Genomic DNA, 19,357 nt, shown 5'->3' on the forward strand with positions numbered 1-19,357 from the left:
GCCTATCGGCGGTCTTCATTCCGAGAGTATAGAATTGGTAGGCGTATTACTTAAGTCGCCAGCAGTTTTACCCAGGGGTATGGTCCCTTCATCCTGACATATTCTGCCCAAAAGTGGGGTACCCCAGATGTAGATCTATTGGCCTCCAGGTTAAAAAATAAGTTAGACAGCTTTGTGTCAAGGACAAGGGATCCACTCACATGCAGGACGGATGTGTTAGTAATCCCTTGGGATCAGTTTTCACTGATATATGCATTCCCTCTGGTTCAGCTCCTACCGTGACTTCTTCACAGGATCAAGAAGGAAAGAAAATCAGTGGTCCCCGTAGCCCCAGCGAGACCCTGGTATACAGAGATCATGAGAATGGCAACAGGGGACCCATGGGTTCTTCCACTGCATCCAGACCTGCTCTTGCAGGGTCCAGTATTCCATCCTTCCTACAAAGTCTAAATTTGACGGTTTGACAGTTGAGGCCTATGTCTTAAGGAGTCGAGTGCTCTCAGGTTCAGTCCTCTCCACTCTGGTTAATGTAAGGAAGCCGGCCACCAGGCTTATCTATTACAGAATCTGGAAGGCATATGTTTCCTGGTGTGAATCCAAGGGTTGGCACCCTCAGAAATATATCATTGGTAGAATCCTTGCCTTTCTACAGTTGGGGGTGGAAATTAAGCTGGCCTTGAGTACCATTTAGGGACAGGTCTCGGCCTTATCAGTGTTTTTTCAAAGGACGCTTGCCTCACATTCCCTGGCCGGGTCTTTATTCAAGTGGTGATGCACTTGAAGCCACCAGTTAAATCTCCCTTGTGCCCATGGAATTTGAATTTAGTTTTATCTGTATTACAAAAGCCGGCTTTTGAACCAATACGTCACATTCCCTTGGACCTTTTGAGAAGGAAATCATTTTGTTTCTGGTTGCTATATCCTCTGCTAGAAGGGTATCAGAATTGGCATATTTTTTCCTGTAAAGAGCCATATTTAATCATCCACAGGGACAGTGTATTGTTGCGTCCTCACCCAACATTTCTGCCTAAAGTGTAGTCAGGGTTCCATCTGAACCATGATGCTGCCCTGCCTTCCTTTTTTCCAGAACCGCGTTCTACGGAAGAAAAATTATTGCACTCTCTTGATGTAGTCAGAGTGATCAAGGTCTATCTCAAGGCGACGGCTCAGATATGGAAAACTGAAGTTTTGTTTCTGCTCCCAGAAGGTCCCAAGTAGGGCCAGGCAGCGTCAAAATCTACTATCTCTAAGTGGATTTGACAAGTTATTGTTCAGGCTTATGGTTTGAAGAGGAAAGTTCCTCCTTTTCATGTGTGAGCACAATCTACCAGAGCAGTAAGTGCTTCATGGGCTGTGCATCACCAAGCCTCCAGGGCTCTGATCTGCAAGGCTGCAACTTGGTCTTCAGTCCATACATTCTCTAGATTCTATCAGATGGATGTAAGAGGGCATGAGGATGCCGCTTTTGGGTGCAGTGTATTGCAGGCAGCAGTATAGGTCCTCACTTCTGATGGCGGTCTGCCTTGATCTGTGTCCCCCTCCCCTCAAGTTAGCATTGCTCTGGGACATCCCATTTAATTATTATTATGGCTCTGTGTCCCATGATGTATGAAAAAGAAAATATGATTTTTATAACAGCTTACCTGTAAAATCCTTTTCTTGGAGTACATCACGGTACACAGAGCTCCATCCCCTCTTGTTGGTATACTTATTGCTTTGCTACAAAAACTGAGGTGCTCCCTGTATGGGAGGGGTTATATAGAGAGGAACTTCCTGTCTTGGGTGTGCCAGTGTCAAATCAGTTGAAGGTGGGATATAACCCATTTAGTTATTATTATGGATCTGTGTCCTGTCGAAGAAAAGGATTTTACAGGTAAGCTGTTATAAAAATCCTATTTTTTAGCTTGGATAATAAAAACAGCAGAGCTTCCCCTCATTTCAGATCTACCCCCCATATTTACAGCGACTGCACTTCCAAGTGCACTTTCAGTGCAAAAGTGGATTTGCCTTTAGCAAATAACCCTCTCTGTTTCATGATATCCTTTGAAATTTAATTATCCAACAGATGTATGTAAGAATGGGGCAGCTGTGTCATGCTGATGCCTGCCAGTATTGGTCCTAGAAACAAGTAAGGATTAAAGTATCCAACAGTCCACATATATTTTTTTCAGGATATATTTTGCTCAGATATACACAAGGGGCTAGATTTAGATAGATTTCGGCAGGCGTAGCGTATCTCAGATACACAACGCCACCGTAAGTTAGAGCAGCAGGTCATGTATTCACAAAGAAGTTGCGATGTAACTTACGGCGGCGCAGTGTAACTGGGCCGGCGTAAGCCCGCCTGATTCAAAATAGGCTGGTTGGGGGCGTGTTCTATGCAAAATACTAGTGACCCCACGTATTTGACGTTTTTAACGAACGGCGCATGCGCCGTCCGTGGACGTATCCCAATGTGCATTGCTCCAAAGTACGCCGCAAGGAGTTATTGGTTTTGACGTGAACGGAAATTACGTCCAGCCCCATTCACGGACGACTTACGCAAACAACGTAAAATTTGACGCGGTTCCGACGTCCATACTTAACATTGGCTGCGCCATCTTTTTGATGGTTTATCTTTACGCCTGAAAACCCCTTACGTAAACGGCATATCTTACATGCGACGGGCGAGCGTACAGTATGTTCGTGAATAGGCGCATCTACGTCATTTACATATTCTTGGCGTAAATCGACGTACACGCCCCTAGCGGCCAGCGTAAATATGCAGTTAAGATACGACGGCATAGGAGACTTATGCAGGTCGTATCTTAGCAATATTTAAGCGTATCTCAGTTTGAGCATACGCTTAAAGTTGCGACGACGCAGATTCGGACTTACGACGGCGTATCTACTGATACGCCCGTCGTAAGTCTTTATGAATCTGGCCCAAGATCTCTTTCTGATAAACTTGACATACAGGGATTGATTTACTAAAGGCAAATAGATTGCGCACATTGCAAAGTGTAATTGTACTCTGCAAGCATAGTTGCTCCAGAGCTTAGTAAATGAGGTAAGGCTTCACTTTGCAAAGAATATGCATTCATGTGCAAGGAAGATTAAAAAACAGCATTTTTGCTAGCATATGATTGGATGATGGAAGTGCAACTGCACTTTGCAAAATACACCGTCTATTTGCCTTTAATAAATCAACCCAATAGTGTGATAAACTTGTTTTCAAGTATGAATGAATTGCATGGGTCCATTGCTAGTGAATGGGCATATGCGTGTACACAGGGTGTGACAGGTGTGCCTGGGCACACCCTAATCATCCTGTGTTGCACAGATTCCACCTGCTGCTTGGCTGCAGAGAAAGGGGCTGGGGAATTTATGTTCTTAGTTCCTTCCTCTGTGTCAAAAGTGAGACATCAGGGGTCTGTTTAGTTCACCGATATTTCAGGAAAGTCCCCCATTGAGGCTCCTAAGAAAATTGTACAAAAAAATAAATAAAGAATTATTGAAAAACAAATATTGTAAGAAAATAATAAAAAAAATACAAAAAAATAATACAAATATACTACTGACACAAATCTCTGCCCTACTGACATCGTCCACTGCTCTACTGACATTGTTCATTGCCCTACTGCCATATACAGTGCCTTGAAAAAGTATTCATACCCCTTGAAATTTTCCATATTTTGTCACGTTACAACCAAAAACGTAAATGTATTTACGTGGCACATAATTGTGAAGTGGAAAGAAAACAATACATTTTTTTCCAAATTTTTTACAAATTAATTCCTGAAAAGTGTGGCGTGCATTTGTATTCAGAGCCCTCCTGAGTCAATATTTTGTAGAGACACCTTTCGCTGCAATTACAGCTGCAAGTCTTTTTGGGTATGTTTTTACCAGCTTTGCACATCTAGAGAGTGACATTTTTGCCCATTCTTCTTTGCAAAATAGCTTAAGCTCTGTCAGATTGGATGGAGAGCATCTGTGAACAGCAATTTTCAAGTCTTGTCACAGATTCTCAATTGGATTTCGGTCTGGACTTTTACCAGGCCATTCTAACACATGAATATGCTTTGATCTAAACCATTTCATTGCAGCTCTGGCTGTATGTTTAGGGTCATTGTTCTGCTGGAAGGTGAACCTCCACCCCAGTCTCAAGTCTTTGACAGACTCTAACATGTTTTCTACTACAATTGCTCTGTATTTGGTTACATCCACCATTCCATCAACTCTGCCCAGCTTCCCTGTCCCTGCTAAAGAAAAACATCCCTACAGCATGATGCTGTCACCGCCATGTTTTACAATGGGGATGGTGTTTTCAGGATGACGTACAGTGTTAGTTTTCTGCCACACAAAGCGCTTTGCTTTTAGGCCAAAAAGTAACATTTTCTATTTTTTTAAAACCTAACCCTGCTTTAAACGTCTCCACAACTTTATCCTTGACCTGTCTGGTATGTTCCTTGGCCTTCATGATGCTATTTGTTCATTACGGTTCTCTAACAAACCTCTGAGGGCTTCCCAGAATATCTGTGTTTATACTGAGATTAAATTACACACAGGTGGACTCTATTTACTATTTAGGAGACTTCTGAAGGCAATTGGTTCCACTAGATTTTAGTTAGGGGTATCAGAGTAAAGGGGGCTGAATACAAATGCATGCCACACTTGTCAGACATTTTCCTTCCACTTCACAATTGTGTGCCACTTTGTGTTGGTCTATCACATAAAATCCCAATAAAATACATTTATGTTTTTGGTTGTAATATGACAAAATTTGGAAAATGTTAAAGCACTATATACACACACACACACACGCACGGATGTGTGTTTGGGCTTTGGGGTGCATACCCTAATGCAATAGTCTTGCGAAAACCTATGGCAATGGGGTTGATTTACTAAAACTGCAGAGTGCAATCTGCACCAGATTTTACACTCTTCGTTTTATTAAATCAACCACAATGTCTTATATCTCCTAGTGAACCTGCAAAGTTGAAAATCTATGTCTAAATCTATGTCCGAAGAACTAAGTGACCTATTAATACCCAAGCACGGCAAAGGCATGGCTCCATCACTAAATATATATGAAAAAAGAAGAGAATGGATTTGGGACTTTTCAGGAGGCATGTTTTTGTTGATAGATATTAATGAATGAAGTACCTAAATATAAAGAGGTTGAATGTCACAATCCCAAAAGGGCAGTCCATGGAAATATAGTGTATTAAATTGATGATTTTAATAAATTGATAAATAAATATGATATATAATGCATAATATAAAAATATACAATGATTGGTATATACAAAATTAATATAATAATAATAATAATAATGATAATAATAATAATAATAATAATAATAATAATAATAATAATAATAATAATAATAATAATAATAATAATAATAATAATAACATATTTAATATTGATCATAAATGCACATGATTGGTACAAACAGCAGAAATTAATATAATGAACATATGAGTCAATTGAACATAATTATCATAATACATTCAAGCAATTTATAGTACAAAAAGAACAAACTCATGATTGTAGGCAAGCTTGACTTGGCACCCTTGAGTGTAGACTTAATGCTTTTTATGGCCTTTAAAGCCAATCATCAGGAGTGGGATGCATGAATTTAGCTACAAAATAGATAAATGGGTAAATAAAGCAACAAATTATGTATTAAGCTCTCTAAATGAAAAATGAAAAGCTAGATCTGGCGATTTGTACTTTACCTATAGAGTAACCCAGCAGCTCCTAAAGTGGGAAAAGGGTGGCTTGGAGTAGAGACATAGACCCAGTGCTGTGAATAAATATTAATGAATGCTTGAAGACAAATATACAAAAAAAAATGATATAAAATAAAAATAATAAATAATAAAATTAGATATAAATAAAAAGATAATAATAATGAGAAAAAAGTGAAATTAAAAATCAAATTAAAGTTAAATAGAATTGAGTGAAAAAAAGGAAGAATAGAAATATAGATAATCAATAAGTAAAGAAAGGATAATGTGATTCTGTGAAAAAATAAAGTGTTTACCCAAATGTGAGCATGGGTTAAATAATGTGTGTATGGCTGCATCGATGATTGCCATTGTGTCAACAAAAAAAGTATGTGTTGATAAGAAGGGAAGTAAATGTGATAAATTGATATGGGCACATCCAATAATGGAGTGTCAATGTCCTAACAATGCAAGCACATAGGTGTATATACAGTATATGCAAAGATGTGTATGTGAACATGTGTGTAAGTGTAAGCACATGTGTGTATGTGTGCGTGTGTGTGTTTGTAGCCCTGGGGAGTTCCCTCCATACCTGAAGTCTAAGGAGGAGATACAAGTATTGTCTCATCATGATGGAAACAAGTGCAGTTAGCTGCCTGCCTGTGCCAGCTGATGTACCCTCGCCTTGGGGCAGATCCCTGCCAGCATCATACACCAATGTTATAGCGGTGTAGAGGACAAGAGGAACTCCCGCTTCCAGTCCAGGAGTCCAACCATTTTGGGCGTGCTAGCATGACGCCGATGTGCACAGGTCAGACCCCGCTCCATCACATGACAAAGGTGGACGGGGGGCATATCACAACCCTGGAACAAGATAAACAATATCCAAAACCATCACCCCTGGGCTGGGATGGTTTGGTAGATGTAAAGGGAAATAGCCTAGATGTTAAGGGGATGTTATAGAGAAACAGGGGTATGAGTACCCAGTATTGAATACCTAAAATGGGCCAGCTATAGATATACTAAATTTACATAATGAGTCTTTGTAAAAGTCTACTTAGTTGACATAGGAAATCTTATAAAAATCTGTGAATTTATATAGATATGATTATTTAGATGTTTTGGGCATGTTTGGTCACTAAAGGAATGGGTGTCTTCCACCCTATACTAGACAAACTAAGAACTATGTCCGAAGAAGATTCTGCTTTTCCAGTGTCAGTGCAGACTTCTTTGCAAGCATAGTTATAATACACAGGTATGTTGGTGGGGACAACTTATTTCCAGGCATAAGCATACAGTTCTCACTGAGTTTACAAGATTTCAAATGTGAGACAGATATCCATAAAGAGATCTGCTGAATAAAATGATCTCTTTTTTACTACAGATGGAAACACTATTATATCAATGCCTGACCATGTTTACTGGACCACGTTTGTGGTCATATGTATTCTTCTGGCCTTCTTGGCAAAATAATGGCTGCTAAGTACCTGCCACTGTGGTGTAGCACAAAATCCATTAAAGAGGGTGATTCCATGAGCTGAAATAAAAGAAGCTGCAAAACTAGCAGTTTTACCAAACATACATTAAGATGCTGGTCATAGGATGATTTAGGGGAACTCCAGCACCAGATACATTAATACAGCCTCTGGGAATAACAGTGGTTTGCACCTGTGGAGCAGTATCACCAGATAGCTGCTCCTACTTGTCCTCTACAAGCTGCCACTGCCCCTTGACAAAATGCCTTTGCAACTGTCCTGCCACTCTCTCAGTACTCTCCTTCTCTTTCATTTTTGGCACCCACAGATGGTCTGCCACCTCAGTAGGTCTTGGTTTCAGTATGTTAATGGCATTATCTTCCTCATCCATGTTTTTTCTAGCAGGGTAGATAAATATGGGTCAGTTTGTAGATGAGCTTTAATACATATATATATTAGTTGGGATTGCAGACATGAGAATGAGGGTAAGGAGACACATGATACCTAAAAAATACTGCTCAACCCAGACTTCTATCCTCTGTACATCTTTTTAACACTTAAAACCCAAGCTCCTTAGAGAGCAAGGTTCTGCCAAGACTCAGGCCTCGTACACACGTCCGGTTTCACCGGCAAAATCCATCAAGAAATTTGGTGGGAGATTTTTTTTGCCGAAGAAAACCAGTCGTGTGTACATTTTTCAGCGAGGAAACTGTCGAGGAACTCGACGAGCCAAAAAGAGAGCATGTTCTCTTTTTCCTCGACGGGAATGGAGAAAATTGGCTTGTCGAGTTCCTCGACAAGCCTAACAAGAACACAACGAGGAAAACGATGTGTTTTGCCCGCCGAGTACCTCGGCCGTGTGCACAAGGCCTCACAGTGATTAGCTGTCACACCACTGTAGTTTGTATTTATATATAGCAAAAATTAGGATCATTTACTAATATAGTATTCTGATTTAAAAGTAAAATATAACATACATTTAAATTTCATGCAGCAATCTGTTTTTTTAATTCACATAATTTACTTAAACATAATGCTTCTAAAGTCATTATAACACAAAGAATAAACCTTTGGACAAAATATATTTTTTTACATTTTCTCCCACAATTTCATGCTTTTGCTATTTAATGCAAATGTAGAGAATAATTAGTTATAATGCATGCAAATATTCAATTTTTAAATCAATTTTGTGCTTGAAATGAATAGTAAGTGTTAGGTATTATCTCCACTAATCACAGTGCTGATCCTGTTTTGTTACAGCAACAGCATTCTAATGGCTTACAAAAACATATTTTTTTTCTAATAAATAAATGTAATAAGAAATGCAATCTAATTGTAGCAATGCCTCCAAATGAGTTGCTAGAAATATTAGGTTGCCCTACGGTTTCCAATAGAAATATGTAATGGTACAATGAGGTGAGTATGGCCAGCATTAATTTGTTTTACTGCCACTCCACTAGGGAGTGGGGAACAACACTGCAGGCAATAAAGCAATTGATGCAGCAAAAAACCCTGATATGTAGCAAGAGGCCTGCAGCTAACTGCTGGGGGCCTAACCACACTCTCTAGACCCTACTTAAAGTGGTATTAAAGGTTTGGCTTTACAAAAAAAAAAACATGTTATACTTACCTACTGTGTGCAGTGGTTTTGCACAGAGCAGCCCTGATCCTCCTTTTCTTGGCTCCCCCACTGGTGCTCTTGGCTCCTCCTTGACCAGTGTCGCCAGTGTCGCCAACAGCAAGCCGCTTGCTATGGGGGCTCTGGTGAATGCTCTCTCCTAAGTTCTGCTATATGCATCCATTAGACATAAAGAGCCACTGCTCAGCACCCCCCCCCACTCTCTCCTCATTGGCTCACAGGCTGTGATTGACAGCAGTGAGAGCCAATGGGATAGTCTCCTCCAGAACGCTCCAGACACGCCGAGGCAAGATGACAGCTCGCTCGGCGTAGACCAGGTAAGTTCTCTACACCCCGTTCCAAGGTAAGTATTTCATAATGAGCTAGTATGCAGTGCATACTAGCTCATTATGCCTTTTACCTTTCAGGTGTAAAAAAAAATTATTGCGGGTATACAATAAGCAAAGTTAAGCACAACAATGGATGATCAAATGCTGCTCACCTATCTGAAATCTGATGAATGTGCACCTGATACGTCTGTCCTCCAGGGACCACTCCTGGGAACTGGCTAAAGGTGGATGAGATGTAAGGATGAGCCGAACACCCCCGGTTCAGTTTGCAGCAGAACATGCGAATAGGCAAAACATTTGTGCAAACACCGTTAAAGTATATGGAACACGAACGTCAAAAATCAAAAGTGCTAATTTTAAAGGATTATATGCAAGTTATTGCCATAAAAAAAGTGTTTGGGGACCTGGGTCCTGCCCCAGGGGACATGTATCAATGCAAAAAAAAAGTTTTAAAAACGGCATTTTTTTCAGGAGCAGTGGTTTTAATAATGCTTAAAGTGAAACATAAATGTAGCGCTACCCCCGATGGAGCCGCTGATTTGTTATTGGGATCGGCATATTGAGTTACGGTACCTTAATGTGGCGTATGGGTGCAGTTGGAGAACAAAGCAGTGAGCAAAGGTCCAGACAGTGAATAAAGGGTTTTCCAATGCTTTATTTCCTGGCCAACTCGGCCAACATCAACTTCAAATGGGAAGAAAAGGTTGATGAGGAGAAAAGTAGAACTTTGCGATATCAGGCCTGGATATGAACCGAGAAGTCCTGCTCTCAGTAGTATCAACTAGTGATTTGTCGCCACTCTTTCTGAGTGGGTGAAGTGCCCCCGGACAGACCCCTCTCACAAGCCTGGCAGCCGAGGTGTCACTTTGGATTTGCTGGGAGGAACAGATCTCTCTCACAGACCTGGCTCTAGGGCCTCTGCCACAGGCCAATTACTGTAGGTGAGCTAAATGGATGAATGGAGCGAATACTCCCAGTAGGTTTTAGCATAGGTCTCCAGATGACAGCAAAGCGTATCCGTCAGCATTCCAGTCACCAGGTCCCCGATTGGTTCGTTCAAGCCCTGTTGGACAACCTGCCTCCGGGTTCCCCTCAAGCTGACCCCCCAATCGAACGGGACCCAGCCTAGGATCCTTTCAATAGAACCGGGGACCCAGTAAGTCACTGGAGTCCCCTTTTACCTCCGGATGAGGTTTTGTGTAGCCTGCAATTCTGGCCTCTAATTGGCTGCTGGGGAAAGTTGCTCTGCCAGAACCCCTCTGGTGCCAACTGCTGGCCAGGGATGGTATTACATCCCTAGAGTACAGACTGACCCAGTGGACATTTCTAGAATGACAGAAGTCCCAATTTAAATAAATTGTGAATAGGAGCAAAGTAACTCTCCTATTCCCCACTAACTTTAGCGTAGTGCCCATACTGAAAGTAAGGGGGTGCTGCATAAAGATAAAATATTCCTTTGAATATCTTGCCTGGGGGATCTCCTTAGTCTGCCTGTAAAGTAGTCTTCCCCATGTTTATAACAGTACCACAGCAAAATGACATTTCTAAAGGAAAAAAATAATAATTAAAAACTGCTCGTGACTGTAATGTATTGTCATTATTAATGTCTCCATGAGAGGCACCCCTCTAACTGCAGCCTTTTCACAATGACAGCTGTTACAGCATATAGCTAAGGGAAGGGCCACCCAGTGATGTAACCGGGTGACACTGCCCCTTCTGACGTCATGTGACATGGACATCGCGGGACACTTTTTTTTAAATAAAGAAAATTTCAAAAACTGTCTCCTGTCATTTTCACTTCTTTGACACTTTTTTTTGTGAATGTGTAGGGGTACAATGTACCTGATACCCATTCACATGGGGGCGCCGGAATCTGGGGGCCCCCTTGTTAAAGGGGGCTTCCAGATTCCGATAAGTCCCCCGCCCGCAGACTCCCACAACTACCAAGCAAGGGTTGTGGGGAAGAGGCCCTTGTCCCATCGACATGGGGACAATGTGTTTTGGGGGACCCCAAAGCACCCTCCCCATGTTGAAGGCATGTGGCCTCATCCCCCCTTTTCCTGTGGCCTTCCAGGTTGCGTGCTCAGATAAGGGCCTGGTATTGATTTGCGGGGGGGACCCCACGCCATTTTTTTTATTTTGGTGCTGGTTTACCCTTAATATCCATGCCAGACCCAGAGGTCCAGACTGAGGTGGGGGGACTCAAGACCTTTTTTCCCATGATTTGTATGTATCTTGCTGGGATCTGGCAAAACATTACAGGCACAAGCAGTTTTAAATGAAAATGTTTCCTTTAGAAATGTAATTTTTCTGCTCTCATTTATTACACTATGTATGGCCGCTATGTATGCAGCCTTACATAGTGTGGGGTGTGGACTTAGCCCCCTGAACCATTATTGGCCAAAGGTACCCTGCCTTTAGCCAATCATGGCTCTCACAGCAGAGCACGCTGTGATTGACCAAAGCATGCTGGTCAAGTGCATGCTTTGGCCAATCAGTAGCCGTTAATGCGCTGCGATCTCACAGTGTATTGACGGTCTCGCAGTGCATTTTTGGGCATTCCACGGGCACTCAAATTTCCTGAAGATCCCCCATAATGTTCTAAATTCGGCGATCGGGCTACTTACTTTTGACCCGAATATCGGGCTCATCCCAATTGAGATGTAAGCCACACTGACTCTGGCAGGCTGAGGGTAAGAGAGAAGTAAGTTGCACTTTTTCTGGCAGCTTTTCCCCTTATACTTCTTGGTACCTCTCACTGATGGTCACTGTAGATCTGCAGAGGGCAGAGTGGGATGTGGACTGCAATATCAGGGCCTCAACAAGTGTGCATATTAGCTTTTTCTTTGAAGGGAAGGAAAAACCAGGGTTTACTTTCTCTCTAAGTGGTATTACTAAATGCTGTCTGGATACATTAAAACCAGTGGGGCAGATCCTCAAAGAAATTACGCCGGCGTATCTGTTGATACGCCGCATAATTTCAAATTTTGCGCGTCGTATCTTTGTTTTGGTATCCACCAACCAAGATACAACGGCATCTGTGTTAGATCCGACAGGCGTACGCCTTAGTACTCCGTCGGATCTAAGATGCAATTTTCCGGTGGCTGCTGGGTGGAGTTCACGTCGTAATCCGCGTTGAGTATGCAAATTAGCTTTTTCCGACGATCCACGAACGTACGAGTGGCCATCGCATTCTTTTATGTCGTTTCCGTTCGTCTTTTTCCGGCATATAGTTAAAGCTGCTATCTGGTGGCGTACTCAATGTTAAGTATGGCCGTCGTTCCCGCGTATAATTTTGAAAATTTTACGTTGTTTGCGTAAGTCGTCTGTGAATGGGGCTGGACGCCATTTACGTTCACGACGAAAACAATGACGTCCTTGCGACGTCATTTGGAGCAATGCACCCTGGGAGTTTTGACGGACAGGGCATGCGCAGTTCGTTCGGCGTGGGGACACACTTCATTTAAATGAAACACGCCCCCTACTCGCCACATATGAATTCCGCGCCCTTACGCCGCAAGAAATACACTACGCTGCCGTAACTTACGGCGCAAATTCTTTCTGGATTCAAACCAAAGCCAGGTAAGTTACGGCGGCGTAGTGTATCTCAGATACGCTGCGCCGGTGCAGATCTTTGAGGATCTGCCCCAGTATATGTATGCTTTATTAAAGATATATCATGAAGTCAACAAGGGTTTTAAGTTAAAAGGGGGAAAAAAAGCATGGAATTGAGTTAAACCTTACCCACTTGCCGCCCACCCACTGTCAAATGATGGAGGGTTGGTGTGACTCTCCTTCAGCCATGCCATGTTGCTAGGACACAGCGTGACCCCGATCTCTGTAAAGAGCCACTCTTTAACCATGTGATTGGCTGTGTCCAATCACAGACGGTCACATGTAAACACGGAATCTAATTAATGCCAGTAATTGGCTCTCATCGCCTCACACTGACAGAGTGTGTGGTGAGGAGAGTCGATCAGTGGCATCTCCTCGCAGGGGAGAGCAAGACAGGTAATCAGGGCACTGATGATCAGTGCCCTGATTACAACAAAGCTCCAGCAGTGCCAGCAATCAGTGCCCACCATTGCCCACCAGTGCCAGCAATCAGTGCCCACCAATGCCAGCAATCAGTGCACATTCAGATGCCAGTCAGTGCTGGCTTTTAGTTCCCATCAGTGCCACCTATTAGTGCTGCCCATCAATACCCATCAGTGCTGCCCATTAATGCCTATCACTGCTGCCTATCAGTTCCAAACATTATTGCCCATCAGTGCCACCCATCAATGCCACCTATTCATGCTGCATGTCAGTGACCACCAGGGTGCCTATCAGTGCTCGTCAGTGCTACCTATCAGTGCCCACCAGTGCCACCTATCAGTGCCCACCAGTGCCACCCATCAGTGCCGCCTATCAGTGCTCATAAGTGAACATATCACTGCCAACAATCAGTGCCCATAAGTGTGTCATATTCGTGCATTCTCATCAGTGCCACCTAATCAGTTCCCATAAGAGCCCTCTCATCAGTGCCCATAAGTGCTCGATCCTCCTTAGCACCCCCTGTGCAACACCAAAAGCCAAAACCACCCTGGAAAAACTACGTAAATTTCGCCCAGTGTCAGAGGAGGAAATCAGAGCTATCATCTCAAGACTGAAATCAACCAGTTATCCTGATGACCCCTGCCCTGCCTGGTTCATTCAGAAGCATGTAGACACTCTGGTTATTGACATCTGCAGAGTAATTAATTTGTCCCTCCGCCTGGGTATAGTGCTATCTAGATTCAAGAGAGCAATCATACTCCCATTATTCAAAAAAAATGTGCCTGGACCCCACAATACTTACCAACTATTGCCACATTTCTCTACTGCCTTTTCTAGCTAAGGTCCTGGAGCAGGTTGTGTTTATCCAGCTGCAGGAGCAGTTTGAGTCACACGGTCTGTTCCATGACTGCCAGTCGGGATTTCGACCTGGACACGGTACAGAGATGTCCGCCCTAGATATGAGGGAACGTCTGCTGGGTGTCCGCAACGCGGGGGGTCCGCACTCCAAAAAAATTTAGTCATCCCGCTCAAACACCCAGCCATTGACCTGCGGGGTACCTCAGGGCTCTGCCCTGTCTCCCTTATTCTTTAACTGCTATATGCGCCCACTTGCAGACCTCATTTCCAGCTATGGTCTAGGCTGCCAGATCTACGCGGATGACACGCAGATCTTGGCACACCCTGTAAGTGGACCTAATATGCCTGACCAACTGAATAAGGGACTATCTAACATCCAACAATGGATGGACACAAACAGGCTAGGCCTTAACACAGAGAAAACAGAGCTTTTGCTGACTGGCCCTGCCCCAACTCCAGCTAAGCAGGTTAAAAATCTGGGTATCATTTTTGATGCTGAACTAAGCTTCGTACCTCACACAAAATATTACATAAAATCAGCCAACTACCATCTGCAATTATTACGAAAAATTAAGAACCTTTTCACTCAGAACAACCGTATGATCTTAGTTCATGGACTTATCCACACTAGGTTAGATTGCTCTAACGTGTTCTTTCTAGGGCTCCCACAGAAGTGGACAAAACGGTTGCAGATCACACAGAACCATGCGGCAACACTAGTTGCAAACTCCCAAAGGCGGAATAACATCTCCCCAGTGCTTAAGTATCTACACTGGCTCCCGATAGCAAAACGGGTCGAGTTCAAGGCTCTCTGTCTGGTATTTCGGGCCTATTGGCAACTAGGCCCGATGTACTTATCAAATATGACACAACACTACTGTCCACCCAGGGAGCTTCGTTCAACTGACGCCCTGTTAGCGATTATTCAACCTAGTCGCTTAGCTTCAAAGGGTGGCTGCCGGCTCCAAACACTGGGGAATTCTCTTTGGAACCAGCTCCCTCATCAGCTCCGAGCATCCTCCTCCTTGATGGCCTTCCGTAAAGGCTTGAAAACACTGCTTTTTTCACAAGCCTACAGATAGACACTTGGCCATCTTAGCAGGACGCTGCCTTAATCCCAGGCTGTGGTCCATGGTCAGGGAGTAGGGATAGGCTCCTTGTGTCCTGCCCCCCCTCCCCTCCCTTCTTTTTATATGTCTGTTTACTTCTTGCTTGTTTCCCTCTTTTACTTAGATGTCCTAGTCTCTTCTCTTTGCTCCTGGGAACTGGATACCCCCAGCTTGTTGGTAAACGCTTAGACGCGAGTTTCACAACTCGCATTTGGCGCTCTATAAGCATTTATTCCAATCCAATACCAATCCAATAAGTGCCACCTCTTCAGCACACATCAGTGAAGGAGACAAGTTACTTATTTAAAAAAATAAATCTGACAGAAACTAAGTAAAAAAAAATATTTCAAAATGTTGGGACGTTTTTGGGTAAAAAATAAAAAAAAACGCAGTGATTAAATATCACCAAAAGAAAGCTCTACTTGTGTGAAGAAAATGCTACAAAATTCATATGGTTCCAGTGTAGCATGACCATACAATTGTCATTTAAGGTGTGACAATGCTGAAAGCTGAAAAATGGCCTGGGCAGGATAGGAAAGTGCCCATTATTGAGGTGGTTAAAGAAAGTATTTTATTTAATTGTTTTAGAATTTAACCGTTATTTCTGGAGCAACTAAACATGTGAAAATATTGTTACAACCTATGGGCCAGATCCTCAAAAGGGATACGCCGGCGTATCTACTGATACGCCGTCGTATCCCTGTTTCTATCTTTGGAACTGATCCACAGAATCAGTTTCCAAGAGATAGACAGAAGATCCGACATGTGTAAGGGACTTACACTGCCGGATCTTAGGATGCAGTACCGCATCCGCCGCTGGGGGCATTTTGCGTCGAAATGCCGCCTCGGGTATGCAAATTAGCACTTACGGAGATCCACAAAGCTTTTCAGCTTTGTTTTTTCTCCGTAAGTTTTAGTTTGCAATCGTAAAATTAGGGCTGCTTTTACAAAGTGTAAACTGTTTACACCTTGTAAAAGCAGACCCTTCTGTCCAGCGACGCGTTTTATTTTTTGTTTTACATTTTTTTTTTTCGCCGTATCTTTTTTTTTCCGACGCAACTTTATTGACCCGGTGCGATCCACAAAGCTTGGCGTAACGTAATTTTGCGCTATGCACGTCGGGAAAATGACGTCACGAGCATGCGCAGTACGGCCGGCGCGGGAGTGCGCCTAATTTAAATGGGAATCGCCCCCATTTGAAGTGGAAAGCCTTGCACCGGCGGAATTTAAGTTACACAGCCGAAAATTTCTAGGTAAGTGCTTTGTGGATCGGGCACTTAGGTAGAAATTTGAAGGCAGTGTAACTTAAATGGGAATTTTTACGTTACGGCCCATTTACGATCTGGCCCATTGTCTTTAAAGGCAGTCATAATATTACCAACTGTAAAGTATTTCACAAAACATATATACAGTATTTCTACCACAACAAGAGTGCTTGTAAGTTTCTTTCTGTACAATTGCTTTGAGTTGTTAGTGAGATGTCAAATCCCTCCTGGTATTTGAATGCACTGAATCGCAGCTGTGGTACAATACCAATTACTCTGAATAAATGTCCAGATATGCTCTAATAAGCCAAATGCTTTGCTGAACACACTGGGAGACCATGTAGCTGTGCAATCTACACATACAGATAAAACGAAATAATAGATGAAGAGAGACAAAAAGGAAATTTAATTCAATATAAAACAGATTAAAAAGCCTAAAATATTTTCCTTCAAGTTTCCATTGTTTATGAAGATGCAGTGGGAATTTTGTCATGCCTTGTGTATGTGTTAAGTAAACAAATCAACACACAGTATATAAATACTGTACATAAATTAGCAGGATAACTTATCTAGGGTACACAGGCATACAAGTAGCTCTCTACAAAAGAATATTTTGTTTTATTACATTGGGAAAGTCTAAAGAAAGATTTTAAAATGATTCTAAAGGCTGAAGGTTTTTTCTACCTTCGTGCATTCTATATATATCTAAAAAAAGTATTCAGCCCCCCCCAGCCCCTCTAATACTTACCTGAGTCCAATCACGATTCAGCGATGTGCATGAGAGCGACTTCCTATGGGGGAACTTGGAGAGGAGGATGAGCCAGGAGCACTGGCAGGGGACCCGAGAAGAGGAGGATCAGGGGTGCTCTGTGCAAAATCATTGCACAGAACAGGTAAGTATAACATTTTTTTAACGTACCTTTAAAGTGATACTAAACAATGTTATGCTTACCTGCTCTGCGCGGTGGTTTTGCACAGAGCAGCCCAGATCCTCATCTTCTCTAGTGCCTCACTGGCGCTCCTAGCCCCTCCCTACTGTCAAGTGACCCCATAGCAAACAGCTTGCTAGGGGGCATCCTAGCCAAACTGCAGCTCTGTGTGTCCATTGAGACACAGAGCAACAGTTTGGCCATGCTCCCTCTCTCTTATCATTGGCTAACTGACTTTGACAGCAGCTGGAGCCAATGGTGCCGCTGTGGTGTCTCAGCCAATCAGGAGGGAGAATCCCAGACTGCCGAGGCACTCATGCATATTGCTGGATGGAGATTCGGCTCAGGTAAGTATTAGGGGGGCTGAGGGGGCTTGCTGCACACATAAATGTCTGGGACAGGTGAAGCCAATCATATTTACCCCAACAGGAGATTATGGCTGCAGGGGCATGGGGGGGCAAGGACTCCAGATTTAAGAAAGCTGCCAGCAGTACAAGGAACACCAAAAAAAAAAAAAACATAAAAGCAGAAAGCATATATAAACGTAATAAGAAATAAAAATAGGATTTTTATAACAGCTTACCTGTAAAATCCTTCTCTTGGAGTACATCACGGGACACAGAGAAGCCATAGTAATTACTATGTGGGTTATACACCACCTATAGGTGAATGGAAATTAGCACCCAAAGTCAGGAAGTCCCCCTCTATATAAATAAAGAATAAGAAATTCCACGCTACCCTAATGCAAATAATAAATTAAAGAAAAAGAAACCAGCAGCAGTCAAAAACATGAGATATTCACATCTAGAAATAACAAATAATATAAAAACTGCTAAAAAATTGTTGATCGTGATAAAAATACAATTGAAAACACCACTCAAACTGTGAAACAAGTACAAAATACAGTTCTCAGAGGATCTAAAGCAGGGATCCTCAAACTATGGCACTCCAGCTGTTGTAGAACTACACATCCCATGAGGCATTGTAACACACTGACATTCACAGACATGACTAGGCATGATGGGAATTGTAGTTCCTGAACAACTGGAGGGCCATAGTTTGAAGACCCATGATCTAAAGGAAAGATCCAATAATCCCATAAAGATAGAAAGTATTTGTAATAAACAACACTGATGAGTAGATATAAAAAAGAGTGATGACACCACCAGCAATCGTGCACCTCCACCCCATAAGTTGTAAGCTTAAAAAAGCCTGTAATGTGGATCACTCCCCGGATCTATATCCAGTTGCAGCTCACAAGGGTAAGGTTGCAGACGGACCATTAAGGCTCAGGTCTCCAGACACTCAAGATGTCTCGTCAATCATGTGCCTTTTGTTATTCCGAAGAAATCAAAATTTCTTTGTCTATATAACCCCACCCATACAGGAAGTACCTCAGTTTTTGTAGCAAAGCAATATATATATCCCAATAAGAGGGAAGGGACATCTTTGTCCTATTTTTTTATCGTACATCACGGGACACAGAGCAGCCATAATAATTACTATGTGGGATGTCCCAAAGCAATGCCTCTGAGGGAAGGGAGACACAAATAAAAGCAGGCCGCCATCAGACGTGAGGACCTATACTGCTGCCTGCAGTACACTGCGCCCAAAAGCAGCATCCTCTTGCCGTCTTACATCCAAGTGATAACATTTAGTGAATGTATAGACTGACGACCAAGTTGCAGCCTGGAGTCATATAGGCTTGGTGATACACCACCCATGAAGCACTCACTGCTCTGGTAAAGTGCACTCTAACTTGAAAAGGCCCTTCTTTTCAAACCATACGCCTGAATTATAACTTGACAAATCCACTTTGAAATAGTAAATTTTGACGCTGCCTGCCCTTTTTCTTGGGCCCTTCTGGCAGCACAAACAAAGCATCAGTTTGCCGTATCTGAGCTGTCACCTTCAGATAGAGCCTGAAAGCACTCACTACATTGAGAGAATGTAACAATTTTTCCTCTGGAGAATGAGGATCGGGAAAAAAGGAAGGCAGG

Source organism: Rana temporaria, chromosome 4 (genome assembly GCF_905171775.1).
Source record: "Rana temporaria chromosome 4, aRanTem1.1, whole genome shotgun sequence".
Lineage (NCBI taxonomy): Eukaryota > Metazoa > Chordata > Amphibia > Anura > Ranidae > Rana > Rana temporaria.